This window comes from Solanum lycopersicum, chromosome 1, assembly GCF_036512215.1.
Source record: "Solanum lycopersicum chromosome 1, SLM_r2.1".
In the NCBI taxonomy this organism is placed as follows: domain Eukaryota; kingdom Viridiplantae; phylum Streptophyta; class Magnoliopsida; order Solanales; family Solanaceae; genus Solanum; species Solanum lycopersicum.
In genome coordinates, this window is record NC_090800.1 from 90,704,236 (window position 1) to 90,720,871 (window position 16,636).

At 33.6% G+C, this 16,636-nt stretch overlaps 1 long non-coding RNA gene and 10 other non-coding genes across 15 annotated transcripts; 10 read left to right on the plus strand and 1 right to left on the minus strand.

The window, feature by feature from the left end:
* Positions 1-111: 111 nt before the first annotated feature.
* On the minus strand, positions 112-14,281 carry LOC104645404 (uncharacterized). 5 transcript variants are annotated; one of them, XR_011211874.1, is made up of 8 exons: positions 14,069-14,281; positions 9,920-10,007; positions 9,238-9,301; positions 3,623-3,679; positions 3,382-3,463; positions 1,783-1,839; positions 1,542-1,623; positions 112-794 (listed from the first exon to the last, which is right to left on the minus strand). It is a non-coding gene; the product is annotated as an uncharacterized lncRNA (long non-coding RNA). The 5 variants fall into 5 exon arrangements; XR_011211876.1 differs by lacking the exons at positions 3,382-3,463; positions 3,623-3,679 and having other exon boundaries at positions 112-421; XR_011211873.1 differs by lacking the exons at positions 3,382-3,463; positions 3,623-3,679.
* TRNAP-UGG (transfer RNA proline (anticodon UGG)) lies at positions 1,040-1,111 on the plus strand. Its single transcript has one exon. It is a non-coding gene; the product is annotated as a tRNA-Pro (tRNA).
* TRNAP-UGG (transfer RNA proline (anticodon UGG)) lies at positions 1,281-1,352 on the plus strand. Its single transcript has one exon. It is a non-coding gene; the product is annotated as a tRNA-Pro (tRNA).
* TRNAP-UGG (transfer RNA proline (anticodon UGG)) lies at positions 2,880-2,951 on the plus strand. Its single transcript has one exon. It is a non-coding gene; the product is annotated as a tRNA-Pro (tRNA).
* On the plus strand, positions 3,121-3,192 carry TRNAP-UGG (transfer RNA proline (anticodon UGG)). The gene has a single exon. It is a non-coding gene; the product is annotated as a tRNA-Pro (tRNA).
* TRNAP-UGG (transfer RNA proline (anticodon UGG)) lies at positions 4,695-4,766 on the plus strand. Its single transcript has one exon. It is a non-coding gene; the product is annotated as a tRNA-Pro (tRNA).
* On the plus strand, positions 5,050-5,121 carry TRNAP-CGG (transfer RNA proline (anticodon CGG)). Its single transcript has one exon. It is a non-coding gene; the product is annotated as a tRNA-Pro (tRNA).
* TRNAP-UGG (transfer RNA proline (anticodon UGG)) lies at positions 5,724-5,795 on the plus strand. The gene has a single exon. It is a non-coding gene; the product is annotated as a tRNA-Pro (tRNA).
* TRNAP-UGG (transfer RNA proline (anticodon UGG)) lies at positions 7,690-7,761 on the plus strand. The gene has a single exon. It is a non-coding gene; the product is annotated as a tRNA-Pro (tRNA).
* On the plus strand, positions 8,062-8,133 carry TRNAP-UGG (transfer RNA proline (anticodon UGG)). The gene has a single exon. It is a non-coding gene; the product is annotated as a tRNA-Pro (tRNA).
* On the plus strand, positions 8,653-8,724 carry TRNAP-UGG (transfer RNA proline (anticodon UGG)). The gene has a single exon. It is a non-coding gene; the product is annotated as a tRNA-Pro (tRNA).
* Positions 14,282-16,636: the final 2,355 nt, after the last annotated feature.

A 16,636-nucleotide genomic window follows, 5' to 3' on the forward strand; every position in this document is an offset into this window, starting at 1 on the left:
TACATCATGAATACTTGCAATGGTGCAGAGTTGGGTTCGCCTGTTCAGTTTAAAGATCTAAAACTCCAACGTTCAACATCTAACTCCCAAAAGATCCCTAAATATGTAATGTTGGACAGAAAAGTTCTCGAGTATCTCAAATATAACAAGCCATCATTTCAAATATGCTTAATGAAGTTGGTACATGGAATTGTCGTAACATCGAAGAATCATTATAGATACAAGGTCATTTACAGGTCAAGGAAGTAAACAATAACAACTGAGATCATTAATCAAGGAAGCTTTCTTAATTTCAAGTCAAAATAAGAAATGAAACGGATATCCACAGTTCATGAGCCATTTTCATTTCACTTGAGTGAAACAAAAAAGCATGAACTTCATTGTACCATGTTGCTTTGCACCCAAAATCGCATAACATGAGCTGCACCATTCCATGAAACAAGTGATAATGATATAGCTTAACAAAGAAGGTATCCAAAAGAGAACAGGAAGTAAGATAACCCAGAAAAAAGCACATGGTTAACTATCAATTCGATAATCCTTAGTTGGAGATTTTCTTTGCTTCAGCTATAACTAGAAAGATGAAGCTCAAACACGAAATGTTAATTCAGCTAACACCGGAGACCTGGCCTCATGTCGAATGACAGTTCTTAATCACTACACAGATCTCACGTCTTTTGCATTCCAGACGACCAAAGGGTTGAGTATGCTTGCATAGGATTGTAAATATAGAAGTGATAGTAACAACCAAAGCTGATAGCATCTATAGGCATTGAGAGAAGTAATCTGAGGAACTGCAGAGGCATATTATTTTAAGCAACCTTCTATATACACCTCACATCCAAATAACATGTACTCAAAGAACATTTTTTTGATAATTAAGTACTCAAGAACATTTAAGCAAGAAAATGAAGATCATATGGTGTAAAATACAGATTATTTGAATTCTATATTACAGTAAGCAATACAGTTGTGTGATCAAATAGCTGAAAAGCTAAAATACATTTGACTAAAATTCAAAGAAGACAATGTCATCGATGGGCATTTGGTCTAGTGGTATGATTCTCGCTTTGGGTGCGAGAGGTCCCGAGTTTAATTCTCGGAATGCCCCTTAATTTTATATAAGTTTTTATTCACTCTAAAATGATTTAACTTTTCAAAGGCTCAAGCAATGGAGAATGTTTATTTCACCTAGGAAATTATTGCACAGAATGGTACAAGCTCCAGACAACCAATATCAACTTCAAACTATTATTACCACTGAGGGACCAACAAGAGCTGGGCATTTGGTCTAGTGGTATGATTCTCGCTTTGGGTGCGAGAGGTCCCGAGTTCGATTCTCGGAATGCCCCCATCTAATACAACTTTTTAATTCATTTTACTTGCAACTCTGCTCCTTCACTCTATTTTCTAAGTGATAGTACATGCAAATTAAGCAGGGTCATTTATGTAACTAGGATTCAAAAGAAAAGAATTCACACTTGGTCACATGCTGACAATTTAATGCCACAAGGGAATCAATAATCTGTACCAAATGTTACCTAATGCTCGACTTCAAGAGCTCTTCATTGTTTCCATTTTTGTAAGTTGATCTCCAGTCAACTACAAAACTCAATCGACTTTCTTCATAAAACAAAAATCGCATATAAAGATTATATTTATTCATGTTAATGAACAACCAAATGGCATGAGCACTTGAAGCTGAATAAGGTAAATCTAGATATATAAGCTAAAATTTAATACATCATGAATACTTGCAAAAGTGCAGAGTTGGGGGCTCGCCTGTTCAGTTTACAGATCTGAAACTCCAACATTCAATGTCTAACTTCCAAAAGATCCCTAAATAAATGTTGGACAGATCAGTTGGAGTATCTCAAATATCACAAGCCATCATTTCAGATATGCTTTTTTGCCATCCATTTTCAATTTTATAAAGCAGGCAAAACTTAGAAGTCAAGTTGGTACATGGATTTTTCGTAACATCGAAGAGTCATTATGTTTGATCTATAGCAAGATCATTTACGAGTCAAGGAAGTTAACAATAAAACTGAGATCATTAATCAACAACACAGATCTTCCACAAAAATAAAGGAAGTTCTCTAAATTCAAGTCAAAATAAGGAACGAAACGGATATCCATAGTTCATGAACCATTTCATTACACTTCAGTGAAACAAAGAAGCATGAACTTCATTATTTGCACCCAAAATTGCATAACATGAGCTGCACCATTCCACGAAACAAGTAATACTGATATAGCTTAATAAAGAAGGTATTCAAAAGAGAATTGGAAGTAAGAGAACCCAGAAAAAGACCCATGGTTAACTATTCTTTTTGAAACTGGTAACTTTAAACCCATGGTTAACTATCAACTAGATACTCCTTGGGGGATATTTTATTTTCTTTAGCTGTAACTTGAACGATGAAGCTCAAGCATGAAATTTTAATTCAGCTAACGCTGGAGACCTGGCATCATGTCCAATGACTGTTCTTAATCACTACACAGATCTCACGGGTTTTGGTTTCCAGATGACCAAAGGGTTGAGTATGATTGAATAAGATTGTGAATATACAAGTGATAGAAGCAAACAAAGCTGATAACATCTTTAGGCATCAACAGAAGTAATCAGAGGAACTGCAGAGGCATATTATTTTAAGCAACCTTCTATATACACCTCACATCCAAATAACATGTACTCAAAGAACATTTTTTGATAATTAAGTACTCAAGAACATTTAAGCAAGAAAATGAAGATCATATGGTGTAAAATACGGATTATTTGAATTCTATATTACAGTAAGCAATGACAGTTGTGTGATCAAATAGCTGAAAAGCTAAAATACATTTGACTAAAATTCAAAGAAGACAATGTCATCGATGGGCATTTGGTCTAGTGGTATGATTCTCGCTTTGGGTGCGAGAGGTCCCGAGTTCGATTCTCGGAATGCCCCTTAATTTTATATAAGTTTTTACTTACTCTAAGATGATTTAACTTTTCAAAGGCTCAAACAATGGAGAATGCTTATTTCACCTAGAAAATTATTGCATACAATGGTACAAGCTCCAGACAACCAATATCAACTTCAAAATATTATTACCACTGAGGGACCAACAAGAGCTGGGCATTTGGTCTAGTGGTATGATTCTCGCTTTGGGTGCGAGAGGTCCCGAGTTCGATTCTCGGAATGCCCCCATCTAATACAACTTTTTAATTCATTTTACTTGCAACTCTGCTCCTTCACTCTATTTTCTAAGTGATAGTACATGCAAATTAAGCAGGGTCATTTATGTAACTAGGATTCAAAAGAAAAGAATTCACACTTGGTCACATGCTGACAATTTAATGCCACAAGGGAATCAATAATCTGTACCAAATGTTACCTAATGCTCGACTTCAAGAGCTCTTCATTGTTTCCATTTTTGTAAGTTGATCTCCAGTCAACTATAAAACTCAATCGACTTTCTTCATAAAACAAAAATCGCATATAAAGATTATATTTATTCATGTTAATGAACAACCAAATGGCATGAGCACTTGAAGCTGAATAAGGTAAATCTAGATCTATAAGCTAAAACTTAATACATCATGAATACTTGCAATAGTGCAGAGTTGGGGGCTCGCCTGTTCAGTTTACAGATCTGAAACTCCAACATTCAATATCTAACTTCCAAAAGATCCCTAAATAATTGTTGGACAGATTAGTTGGAGTATCTCAAATATCACAAGCCATCATTTCAGATATGCTTTTTTGCCATCCATTTTCAATTTGATAAAGCAGGCAAAACTTATAAGTCAATTTGGTACATGGATTTGTCGTAACATCGAAGAATCATTATGTTTGATCTATAACAAGATCATTTACGAGTCAAGGAAGTTAACAATAAAACTGAGATCATTAATCAACAACACGAATCTTCCACAAAAAAAATAAAGGAAGTTCTCTAAATTCAAGTCGAAATAAGGAACGGAACGGATATCCATAGTTCATGAACCATTTTCATTACACTTTAGTGAAACAAAGAAGCATGAACTTCATTATTTGCACCCAAAATCGCATAACATGAGCTGCACCATTCCACGAAACAAGTAATACTAATATAGCTTATAAAGAAGGTATTCAAAAGAGAACTGGAAGTAAGAGAACCCAGAAAAAGACCCATGGTTAACTATTCTTTTTGAAACTGGTAACTTTAAACCCATGGTTAACTATCAACTAGATACTCCTTGGAGGATATTTTATTTTCTTTAGCTGTAACTTGAACGATGAAGCTCAAGCATGAAATTTTAATTCAGGTAACACTGGAGACCTGGCCTCATGTCCAATGACTGTTCTTAATCACTACACAGATCTCACGGGTTTTGGTTTCCAGATGACCAAAGGGTTGAGTATGATTGCATAGGATTGTGAATATACAAGTGATAGAAGCAACCAAAGCTGATAACATCTTTAGGCATCAACAGGAGTAATCAGAGGAACTGCAGAGGCATATTATTTTAAGCAACCTTCTATATAACCCTCACATCCTAATAAGCAAAGTACTCAAGAAAATTTAAGCAAGCAAATGATGATCATATGGTGTAAAATAAGGATTATTTGAATTCTATATTACAGTAAGCAATGACAATTGTGATCAAATAGCTTACAGAGGTAAAATACATTTGACTAAAATTCAAATAAGACAATGTCAACAATGGGCATTTGGTCTAGTGGTATGATTCTCGCTTTGGGTGCGAGAGGTCCCAAGTTCGATTCTCGGAATGCCCCTTGGTTTTGCTAAAGTTTTAATTTACTCTAAGTTAATTTAACTCACCAACTCCTTCATCACTAGCTGATTCTACAGTTGAGTATGTTAAGATATTTTCTACAACTAAAACACCTTTAATTGTGATGTTATGTGTCTTTGTATACACTATTTTAACATTGGAGGAGACCTTAGGCACAGGAGAATTTCATCCTCCTAGAAAATTATTTCATAAAATGGTATAAGCTCAAGACAGCTGGAGATGAAACTTCCAGCTATCATTTAGACTGGGGGACCAACAAAACAGGGCATTTGGTCTAGTGGTATGATTCTCGCTTCGGGTGCGAGAGGTCCCGAGTTCGATTCCCGGAATGCCCCTTTATTTTGCTTAAGTTTTTATTTACTCTTAAGTTGATTTGACTCTCCAAATACTCCTTCATCTGTAACTGACTCTACATTCGCTGTAGGAGAATACTTCCTCCTCTATAGTTGAGTTTGTTCAGATACAACCAACTTTAATAATGTCTACAATAACAGCACCTTTAATAGCATAGTATGCCCCTCTCTACATATATTATTTTAACAATGGGAGGGAGGAAGAGGGAGGATATGTTCTACTATGAACACTTAAAATTTGGATGAAAGAAAATGACCTTTTCAGATCTCTTATGTAAGAATGAAGATCTTTATAGTACTAAAACAATGGGAGGGAGGAAGGGGGAGGATATGGTCTACTATGAACACTTAAAATTTGGATGAAAGAAAATGACCTTTTTAGATCTCTTATGTGAGAATGAAGATCTTTATAGTACTAAAAACAAATTTGTAAAAGATCATAACACCGATTGAGCCCAGGAAGGATCCCTCAGACACTGGAGAATGCTCATCCCTCCAAGAAAATCATTTCAAAAAATGGCACAAGCTTACAAGAGACATGAAACTTCCAGCTATTATTTAGATTGAGGGACCAACAAACAGCAGGGCATTTGGTCTAGTGGTATGATTCTCGCTTTGGGTGCGAGAGGTCCCGAGTTCGATTCTCGGAATGCCCCCAGCTAAAGTAACTCTTTTACTTCATTTTACTTGTATATCTGCTCCTTCACTCTATTTTCTAATTGATATATTAAAATTAAGCAGGCCATTTTACTTGTACAACTGCTCCTTCACTCTTTTTTCTAATTGATATATTAAAATTAAGCAGGACACTGATGGATAACCTAGTGTGATTGGCCAGAGATCTTACAAGAAAATACACATCAAAGTCTGCAGTCTCAAAATTATCATGCCAATGCTATAATTTATCCTCCACCTTGTTAACAATGGAAACAAAAAATTTCAACTAGCACACACTCTCATCTTGGATGACTTAGTGTTAATCTTATTGCAACATTGTCTATAAGGAACATAAATAACTGGGTATTTGATCTAGTTGTATGATTCAGGGATTGCAAGATTCTTAGTATTTTGTTAAAAGAAAGCATTCAGATTGATGTTCTGAAAATTCCAGCAAGTTCATCAGCCATTTATGTAATTAAGATTCAAAAAATAGAATTCACACTGGGTCACATGCTGACAGTTTAATGTGACAGGGGAATCAATAAATTTTTTAGTTTATTATTATATCAAGATGTAGGACCATTTGTACAGTCAAGACCTAACTTTGCTTTGTCAATGCTTATGCCAGACCTTACCTAATGCTTGACTTCAAGAGCTCTTTATTGTTCCCATTTTGGCAAGCTGATCTCAAGTCTTCATACAAAAATATTTGCAGGTAAAGATTCTTTTAATTCATGTTAATGGATAACCAAATGACATGAATCACTTGAAGCTGCATAAGGTAAATCTAGATCTATAACATACAGATCAATCCATCATGACTACTTGAGTGCAGAGTTGGGCTTGCCTGTTCAGTTTACAAAAAAGCAGATCTAAAACTCCAAGGTTCAGCATCTTACACCCAAAAGATCCCTAAATATGAAATGTCGAACAGACAAGTTCAAGTATCTCTTCTATCATAAGCCATTATTTCAGATTTGCTTTTTTGCCATCCATTTTAAATTTGACAAAGCAGGCAAGACTTAAAAGTGAAGTTAGTACATGGATTTGTTGTAACATCAAATAATCATTATGTTTGATCCATAACACGGTCATTTAGGAGTCAAGGAAGTTAACAGTAAAAACTGAAATCATTAATCAATGACATAGAGATGTTGTGCAAAACCAAGGCAGTAGCTCTCAAAATTTCAAGTCAATATAAGAAATAAAGCCGATATCCATAGGTCATGAGCCATTTATATTGCACTTCAGTGAGAGAGAAAAAAAGCAGGAGCATTATTGTACCAAGTTGCTTTGCACCCAAAAATTATATATCATGAAAATTACTTAACATGATCTGCACTATTCCATGAAACAAGTAATGATGATATTATAGTAATAAATAAGGCCCAAAAGAGAACTGGAAGTAAGAGAACCCAGCAAAAAGCCCATGTTGAACTACAAATGTGATACTCCTTACTGGAGCTTTTATTTGCTTCAGCTGCGACTTAACTCGATCTATGAAGCTCAAACATGTAATATTACTCCAGCTAATGCTAGACACCTGGCCTCATGTCCAATGGAAGTTCTTAATTACTAGACATATCTCATGGATTTTGGATTCCAGATGACCAGAGGGTTTAATATGATAGCATAGGATTGTAAATATACAAGTGACAGTACCAACCAAAGCTGAGAGCGTCTTAGGCATCAAGTGCAGTGAGAATCAGAGGAACTGCAGAGGCATATATTCTAAGCAACAAGAACATTTAAGCAAGAAATGAAGATCATCTGGTGTAAAATATGGAGTCTTTGAATTCTTGCATTACAGATGAGCAATGACATTTGGGATCAAATAACTCAAAGGGGGAAAATACATTTGCCTAGCTCAAATAAGACAATGCCAACAATGGGCATTTGGTCTAGTGGTATGATTCTCGCTTTGGGTGCGAGAGGTCCCGAGTTCGATTCTCGGAATGCCCCTTCATTTAGATAAATTTTTTAATTTACTGAAGCTTAATTAACTCTCCAAGGGCTCATTCATCTCTTGCTGATTCTACAGTTGAGTACGTTTAGATATTACAACCAGATATGGGAAACTTCCCCATTTCTACAACTACTTCCAATGTTATGTCTCACTGTATACATTATTTTTACATTGGAGGATCCCCTAGACACAGAAGAATTCTCATCCCTCCTATAAATCATTTCATAAGATGGTACTCCAGACAACTGAATATGAAACTTCCAACTATCATTTAGATTGGGGGACCAACAAAAGCAGGGCATTTGGTCTAGTGGTATGATTCTCGCTTTGGGTGCGAGAGGTCCCGAGTTCGATTCTCGGAATGCCCCTTGATTTTGTTAAAGTTTTATTTACTCTAAAGTTGATTTAACTCTCCAAATGCTCCTTCATCTGTAACTGACTCTGCATTGCCATAGGAGACATTTTCCTCCTCTACAGTTGAGTTTGTTCACATACAACCAGAATACCAGATACAACCTACTTCAATAATGTCTACAATTTAAGCAACTTTAATAGCATAGTATGCCTCTCTATAGTCTATATACTTCATTTTAACAAAGGGAGGGAGGGAGAGGGAAGAAATGATCTCCTATGACTGCTTACACATTGAATAGAAGAAAATAACCTTTTCAGATCTCTCAAGTGTAAAAATGAAGATAACTATAAAACTAAAATCAAATTCGTGAAGGACCATAACACTGATTGACACAAGGAAGGATCCCCCGAGTCCCTAGAGACTAGAAAATGCTTATCCCTCCAAGAAAATCATTTCAAAAAATGGTATAGGGTCTGAATAACTGACATGGAACTTCTAATTATTTCTTAGACTGAGAGACCAACAAACAGCTGGGCATTTGGTCTAGTAGTATGATTCTCGCTTTGGGTGCGAGAGGTCCCGAGTTCAATTCTCGGAATGCCCCAAATTTTCAAGAGCCTTTTTTCAAGCCTGTACTCCTGATAGTTATAAAGGATTTTTAGGCAAATGTTGGATATCCATTTAACACTTTGCTGAATATTCAATAGTGAGATTTGTGTTCCGGAAATTGCAGTAAGCACATTATGCATTTATGAATTCGGTAGGATTCCAATGATTAATGGTTATTCATCTTAGACAGTTAAAATTAATTAGTTTAGTAATCCAAAAAGTTCTAGAACTGATTCTTCTTTCTAGTGTATTTTAGTAAACCACATATATTGCTTGACTTGCAGCTCTTTCCAGTCTCCTGTTCAGTACATATTCTGATGTAAGGTCAGCCAAGTCAATCAGCCAAAAGTCATGTTTTTTTCAGATAACAACATTTAGGCCAAGATGCATCCTTATCAAATAAAGAAAATGGAATGGCAAGATTTGATGCTCTGGAAGCTAAATTTTCAGAACTACAAGATAAAAATAACAAAGCACGAGTGCTGGTAGTATATGGATTTGTGCTAACCTCTCTAGTTTACAAGTAAGCCGATCGGAACTCCAAAATTCAACATAGAACAACCAAGAAATCCCTATATTCAAAAGCTTAGATAGATTAGCACAAGAATTATCTCACCTATGATAAGGAAAATTTAAGGGTTTGCAATTTTCCCTTCAGAAACAAATCAAATGTTTGCTTTCCATCAAAGTTTGTTGATATTAGACATACAGATCAACAATCATAACAGAATTATTTAGCAGAACGGTGTTATTTTTTAAATTCATTTGATGAGGAGCAGAAAGGTGTTACTAAAAATCAAACAGTACATCATTTGACATTCTTTTTGGAAAAAAGCTCTCTGATTTCCTACTCACATTTGGAGTTAAATTGGATAATGCTAGTGATGAGTCATTTTATTTCAGTTTACTTGAGCAACGGCGCATCATTTCTACAGTCCAGACATAATTATGCTTTGTCAAAGCTTACACTAAACTTCACCTAGTGTATTGACTTCAAGAGCAGTTTGTTGTTTCCCTTAAGTTAGGTGTTTTGATCACAAGTCAACTAAGACACTCAGCCAAATGTCTTCATACAACAATATTTCCAGGCAAAATGCTTTCTATCCACTCTCATGGACAACCAAATGACACGAGTCACCTAAAGCTGAATAAGGTAAATCTAGATGTATAAGCAAATAATTAATAAATACCTGCAATAGTACAGAGTTGGGCTCGCACGTTCAGTTTACTAATAAGATCTGAAACTCCAAAATTCAGAGTCAAACTTTCCGGGGATACCTGAATATAAAATGCTAAAACGGGTAAGTTCAAGTGTCTCAACTGTCATCAGCCATCATTTCAGATATGCTTCCCATTTTTGCCATCTGATTCCAATTTGACTAAGCAGGCAAAACTTAAAGTTAAGTTAGTACCGGGTTTCCCTTTATATCAAAGATTCATAAAGTTTGGATTAAAACATCAATTAGGGATCAAGGGTGTTTTGCCTTAATCACTGATGATCAACGGCTCAGAGGTCATTCACAAAATTGAGGCAAGAGTTCTCTAGACTTTCACGTCAAAATGAGGAACTAATGGGTATCCATAGTTCAAATACCTATTTTCATTTCAATTAAGAGAGCTAAAGATGCATGAACATCATTGTACCGTGTTCTTTTGTACCAATTCACATACCATGAGCTACGCCGTTTCATGAAAACAAGTGAAAAGAATCTAAGATAAGGAAGGTATAGCTAAAAGAAAATTGGTAATAAAAGAACCCAACGAGAGAGCCCGTGTTTAACTACAAATGTGATATTCATAATGTAGTGGAAGCTTTCTTACTTAAGCTGTGACCTACTCAAACTATGTGTTCAAATATGCAATACTGATACAGCTAATGACAAAATCCTGGCCTCATTCCATTGACAGTTCCCAATCACTAGACAGTTTCAATGGCTTTTTTATTCCAGATGCTGAAAAGGTTGAGAATGATAGAAAAGGACTGTAAAGAGACGAGCTTCAGTAACAATGAAAGCAGATACAATCTTTAGGCACGAGAGCAGCACAAATCAGAGGAAGCTGCAAAGGCGTCATATTTTAAGCAACCCATCTGAGTATCTAACCATCTCCCATATCCAAATGGGAGCCAGCAAAAGTACCAAATGATGATGTTATCTTTAAAAAAAAATGGGGGGGGGGGGGGGGGGGGGGAGAGGGGGGAAGCTACCAAAGAATATTAAAGTAATCAGCTGGTATGAAAAACGGAGCATCTGAAGTCTAAGTTGAAGATAAGCAATAACATTTACAATCAAATAACTCACAAGGTGAAATTGCCTCAACAAAACAATTTTTTATTTCTGGAAAGATCCCTTAAGGCTCAAATGGGACAACTAGGGATACTTCATGCGAATTGTAGGCTTGGAAAACCTATTATCGTATCCTAAAACGAGCATTTTTTTTCAAACAATTAAAACAAATCCTACACAAAGGTGTGCAAAGAAATTTTCATTAAGTCTCATCACACATGGCACATGTTAGATTAGATGGGTCCCTTCCAACTCACAATCAAGAATAATTGAAACGAAGTCGCATAAATCAAACCAATACCAAGTAGTGAGCAAAGAGTAAACAAATGACCAAGTGTTACAAATAAGACCATTTCTCTCAATGTTATCCACTTCTGCAGCAAAAATTCAGGAGGGATATTCCATAAATTTGACAAAGACTCACATGAAAGAGTCTAAATAGTGGTTTTCAGAAAAACAAGTTATACAAAGAGAACAATCAAACAAAAACACATTTTTATTCCCTATTAGCTACTAACTATCCCTAAACACACCCGGTTCAAAAAAATTACTTTTTCTGGAAAAGAACTGTGGCTTACAAAAACCAAAAGCTTTTTGAAACCAAGTACAAGGTAAACCTAGGGAAGTACAAAACAACAGTAAATACTAATAAACACAACTAGTGATATTATACATGCAGCAAGTACTCATTCAAAGGAAAAAAATGTCAAAACCTTATAGACTAAGGGTGTGTTTGGTATGAAGGAAAATGTTTTCCATGGAAAATGTTTTCCTAGAAAATGTTTTCTTGGAAAACAAGTAGATTTTGGACTTATTTTCTCATGTTTGGTTGGTGGTGAGTAGAAAATATTTTTCGGAAATGATTTTGTGTTTGATTTATGAATGAAAAATATTTTTGAGGAATATCTTTTATTTTTACTAGAATACAAAATAATTTATGAAATTGAAAATATTTTTTAAAAACAATTTTTTTTGGTGGTGATGATAGGGGGTGGGGGTAGTAGGGGGGGGGGGCAGAGGGAGGGGGTAGGAGTAAAAAAAATAAAAATTTGAAGTTGACAGTATTTTAAAAAAATAAAATTAATTTTTTGGGGGGTTGGGGGTGGGGGTGAGGGGGCTGATAGGTGGGTAGGGGGGCTGGCCGGGAGAGGGGAGGTAGGAGCTTAAAAATAAAAAATTGGAGTTGAAAATATTTTTAAAAAGCAAAATTAATTTTTTGGGGAGGGGGAAAAAGCAAAATTAATTTTTTGGGGAGGGGGTGGTGTTGGGGGAGGGGGGCAAGGGGAGGGTAGTCAGAGATCGGGTGAAAAAATAAAATTTTAAAATTGAAAATATTTTTTAAAAAAATTAATGTTTGTTTTCCAAAAAAAAATGTAATTTGAAATTGGAGGAGAGCTTTGGAAAATGTTTTCCTTAATTTTTGAAGGGAATACATTTTCCTTAATTTTGAGGAAAATAAGTTGATTTGGAAAACATTTTCCAAAACTTTTGCCCCAACCAAACATAAGAAAATTGGAAAACATTTTCCAAAAAATGTTTTCCTTCATACCAAACACACTCTAAAGATAAAACATAGTATTCTAAAATATTATCTTATTAATCACTTGGAGAACTAGTGATAATTTAACATATCAGACTACGAATCACAAGAAAAATAAGAGACAATCCATTTTAAGGGTTCACGATTCAGCCATGGGATGAAGATCAAAGTTACTGCGAGGCAACAGGCTTCATATGTAGATTTTGTTACCACATGAAAGAATCTAAACATCTAATTGAAATGGTAAAATCCAGGAAAAAAACAAGTACTTTTTAATACATTAATTCTAGTAAGATTGCATTTTTATTTCTTAAAAGGTTCACATATATGAGAGCTCACATGCTAATTGTAACAGCCTGGTAAACCGTTGCCATGAGGTAGGTGCAAACTCGGCCCATTGGCCTCCTCACAAACAATTCTCCACCCTGGACACCACCAACAGTGAAGATGAACATGTGACCTTGCTTTGAAGCTAATTAAGAGAACCCAAGCACACAATTCAAGATGCTACAGGCAATAAGTGAAGTAGTTTAAGATTTTTTAATAACCATTTTGGATGCTCTTATGCCCCTGATGTGGAATGCCATATATCTCTGGCACAAACCACGCTTTCTTCCTTCTAACAAGTGGTTAGGGAAATATTTGATATTAATGTTAATCAAACTTAGAAGTCCCCATCAGAAAATGAATTCTACATTTGCTAGTGGGAACTCTTAGTAAACACTACAAAACCCACTAGGATATTGCAATGTGTCTACTTGAATACAAAACCTAACAAGTAAATATGTAATATAAGCAAGAGCAGATAACTATTTTTTCAATTCAAAAGTTGACATAAAAAGTGAGATACCTTGCAGAACCCCGACTTGTGATGAAAAAACAAAACCATTTAATTTCACAAATTTGCGAAGAGTATGAACACAAAGAAATGAACAGAAATATTTGGAAGCTAAATCACAATATAAGCTACTCCCTCCATCCCATTTTTTTAATATTTTAAAATTAGTGTGGTGTGTGGGCTAGTTGTCGCACACCTCAACTAATTCCACGGGTACCTGCCAACTCCCATCAGCAACAGGAACCACTATTGACCTAATTCCAATTTACTCTTCTTATATTGGGAATATTTGATAAAATTCCACCAATGATACCATTCTATAAAACTTTCAACAACTTTAAGAAGTTCAAATTGACCAATCTATCAAATTCTATCTTTTGAATGATTTTCAATCAAATTGATTTCTTCAACTAGTACTTAGATATATTTTTTCCTCTAGGAGGCAAGTCAAATAAACACGTTAAACTCCATATCCTACAATATAAGTACTAGAATACTACTTTCAACCCCGAAGAATAAGAGTAGAAAGCAAAGCAAAATACAGCGAAGTAACACTCAAACACGAACAATTAGGTCACACTTCGAACTTGTAAACACAAATTAACAAACAATTTGGGCTGCAATAGAGTATGAATTCGACAATAACTTATTGAAAAATTAAGGAAGATGAACAAACCTGAAGTGAATAATCACAACCCTATGGGACCTCGGAGTCGGAGAATGTTCTCAGCAATAAGCAGAGAATTTTTAGTATAAAATTACAACTCTTTAAATTATTATATTTTTATTCTTGCCGTTTTGCGCGCGCATTTCTGATTTTCTTCTCTCTTTTTTTCCGCTCTGTGGGAGATATTATCTTTTCGTGAAGGCGAATTGTAATTTTGAAAATGTAAAATCTAAACAAATTTATATATATATATTAATTTTTATTTTATTTATTTTTTTATATGTTTATTATTATTTTCTGTTATAAATATAAGCTTAGAATAATATAATTATAAAGAGAAGAATGCAAGATACGGAGATAGAAGAGAACTTTTCTTTGTTATTCAAGTGTCTTTTAAATGGTGAGTAATATCTCTATTTATAATTTTGAAATTTTGAGGTATCACTTCAAAAAATCATCCAACTAGTAGATATACATAGTTATCCTAAATGATTTTATTTCCTTGGAAGCACCTATACATGAATCTAATTAATTATTGGATAAACTCAATGGATAATCAACGTAATACACAGGATTTAAAACAATATCTAATTTTTTTTCATTATTAATTTTTGATGATAGGTGATATTTTATCAATTAAATTGCAAAATATCGTTTCATCAAGACAATCACTATTTAAATTTTTAACATAATTATTTAAGTAATAATTTGATAAATTTAGATAAAGATAAAAGTTAAAATCATATAATCTAATTCAAGAAGATGATAAAAAGATAAAAGTTACGATATACCCATTTTGAGGTTTTGAGATGTATTTGTCAAAAGAATATATACCTCTGTATAGGTGTAAGGAGTAGTTTTTTTTTTGTGGTTATGGTTTAAAAATCCAATCGAATCATAATTTGAACAAAATTGATTAAGAAAATTGATTTTTTAATTGATTTAATTTGGTTATGTTGGATTTTAAATTTTGAAAATTGACATTATTTGATTTGGTTTTGATTATACTAAAAAAAGGCATAAATAATCGAATCAAACCGAAAAATTATATTCATAAACTTTATAATTATTTACGTATTATTTATAAATAAAATATAAATATTTTATTAAACTTTAATTAACTTTGAGGTTTAACTTTATCATTTTATCAAGTCTGAAAGTTAAATTTTAACTCAAATATTACAGCTCCAAGTCAAGTCCATCAAAACCTATTACTTAAGTCTCTACCTATCCTACTTCACATAAAATAGTCATATTTTCTACTAATTAAATTTTGTTTATATAATAATAATTTTTGTATTACTTAATTGAATGCACATATATAGTTTTCACGTGGATTATTCATGTACGAGGTGCTTGTGTCTATCGAAATACGTATATTTGGGAAAAAAAATATTACTTTCGACTCGAATTAAAAAACCATCAATTAATTTTTTTTCGTTTGATTTGGTTTTATTTTTTCTTTTGATTTGGTTTGGGAGTTATGATTAAGAATTTGAGAGTTCTAAATTTTCTTTAAAATCATCCATCAATTTTGTTAGGAGTTCACAAATTAATATATAAATATTTAATTAATTTTTAATATAAATACAAAATATACGAAAAAACTACTAAATTCTTTCAAAACCATGAACCCCACCTAACTTCGCCCTGCATGCAACAATATTTGCTTGCATTTAACCACAAAATATACTTCTTTTTTCTCTCAAGATTTTGGGAGTTTCATATCTGATTAGTGAGCTAGTAATTTAGCATGTTTATAGTGTTATATAAATGACTTAAACTCAATACATAAGGCACTTATTTTACATGACCAAATGACTAGTGATAATCTTGTGTTTGATCATACGATTTGAGACATGGATTTAAATTAATATTTATTTATGAAATATGAATAAAATTATAATTTCATATGATGTTTTGAAATTTAAAATTCTTCAAAAAATAAAAATAAAAAGTTTTTATGATTTCTATTCGTGATTTTTTTCTTTAAAAAAAATTTGTCAAACTTGGCCCATATGAATACATTTTGCACGTAAAATTCATCATTTTAAATTTAGAAAAAAAAAATAAAGCTTGTTATAAAGAAATTATATGTACGTCGTAGGAGGATGGATAAAAGAATAACTAGTTATTCCGATAAAAAAATACAACAATATAACTAGTGTAATCGTGCAAGTAAGTTCCGAATAAGATAATGTGCACATGATCTTGCTCCTACCTTGTGAAAGTTGATTTTTTAATAAGTTAACCTTTATAAAGAAAATGTATGTACTGAAAGTTTGCAATAACATGTGATCACAAATAAAGAAAATGAATTTGCAATATTTTATTAATGTAGTATCTGAGAATATACATTTTTCCAAATTTTCTATATACATATAAAACGTTCCCGTCGAGGTCAATGGGTGCTCGAGCACCTAAACATTTACACGTGGGTCCACCCCTTATCAAAACGATAACATTCTCAGTATAACCCCACCAGTTGAGACTTGAGGTAATATAACATGTGTAGTAAATATAACTATTATTGATAGAGGGGTTATTTTTTACGGAGCGTACAAAGACTTTAAAAGT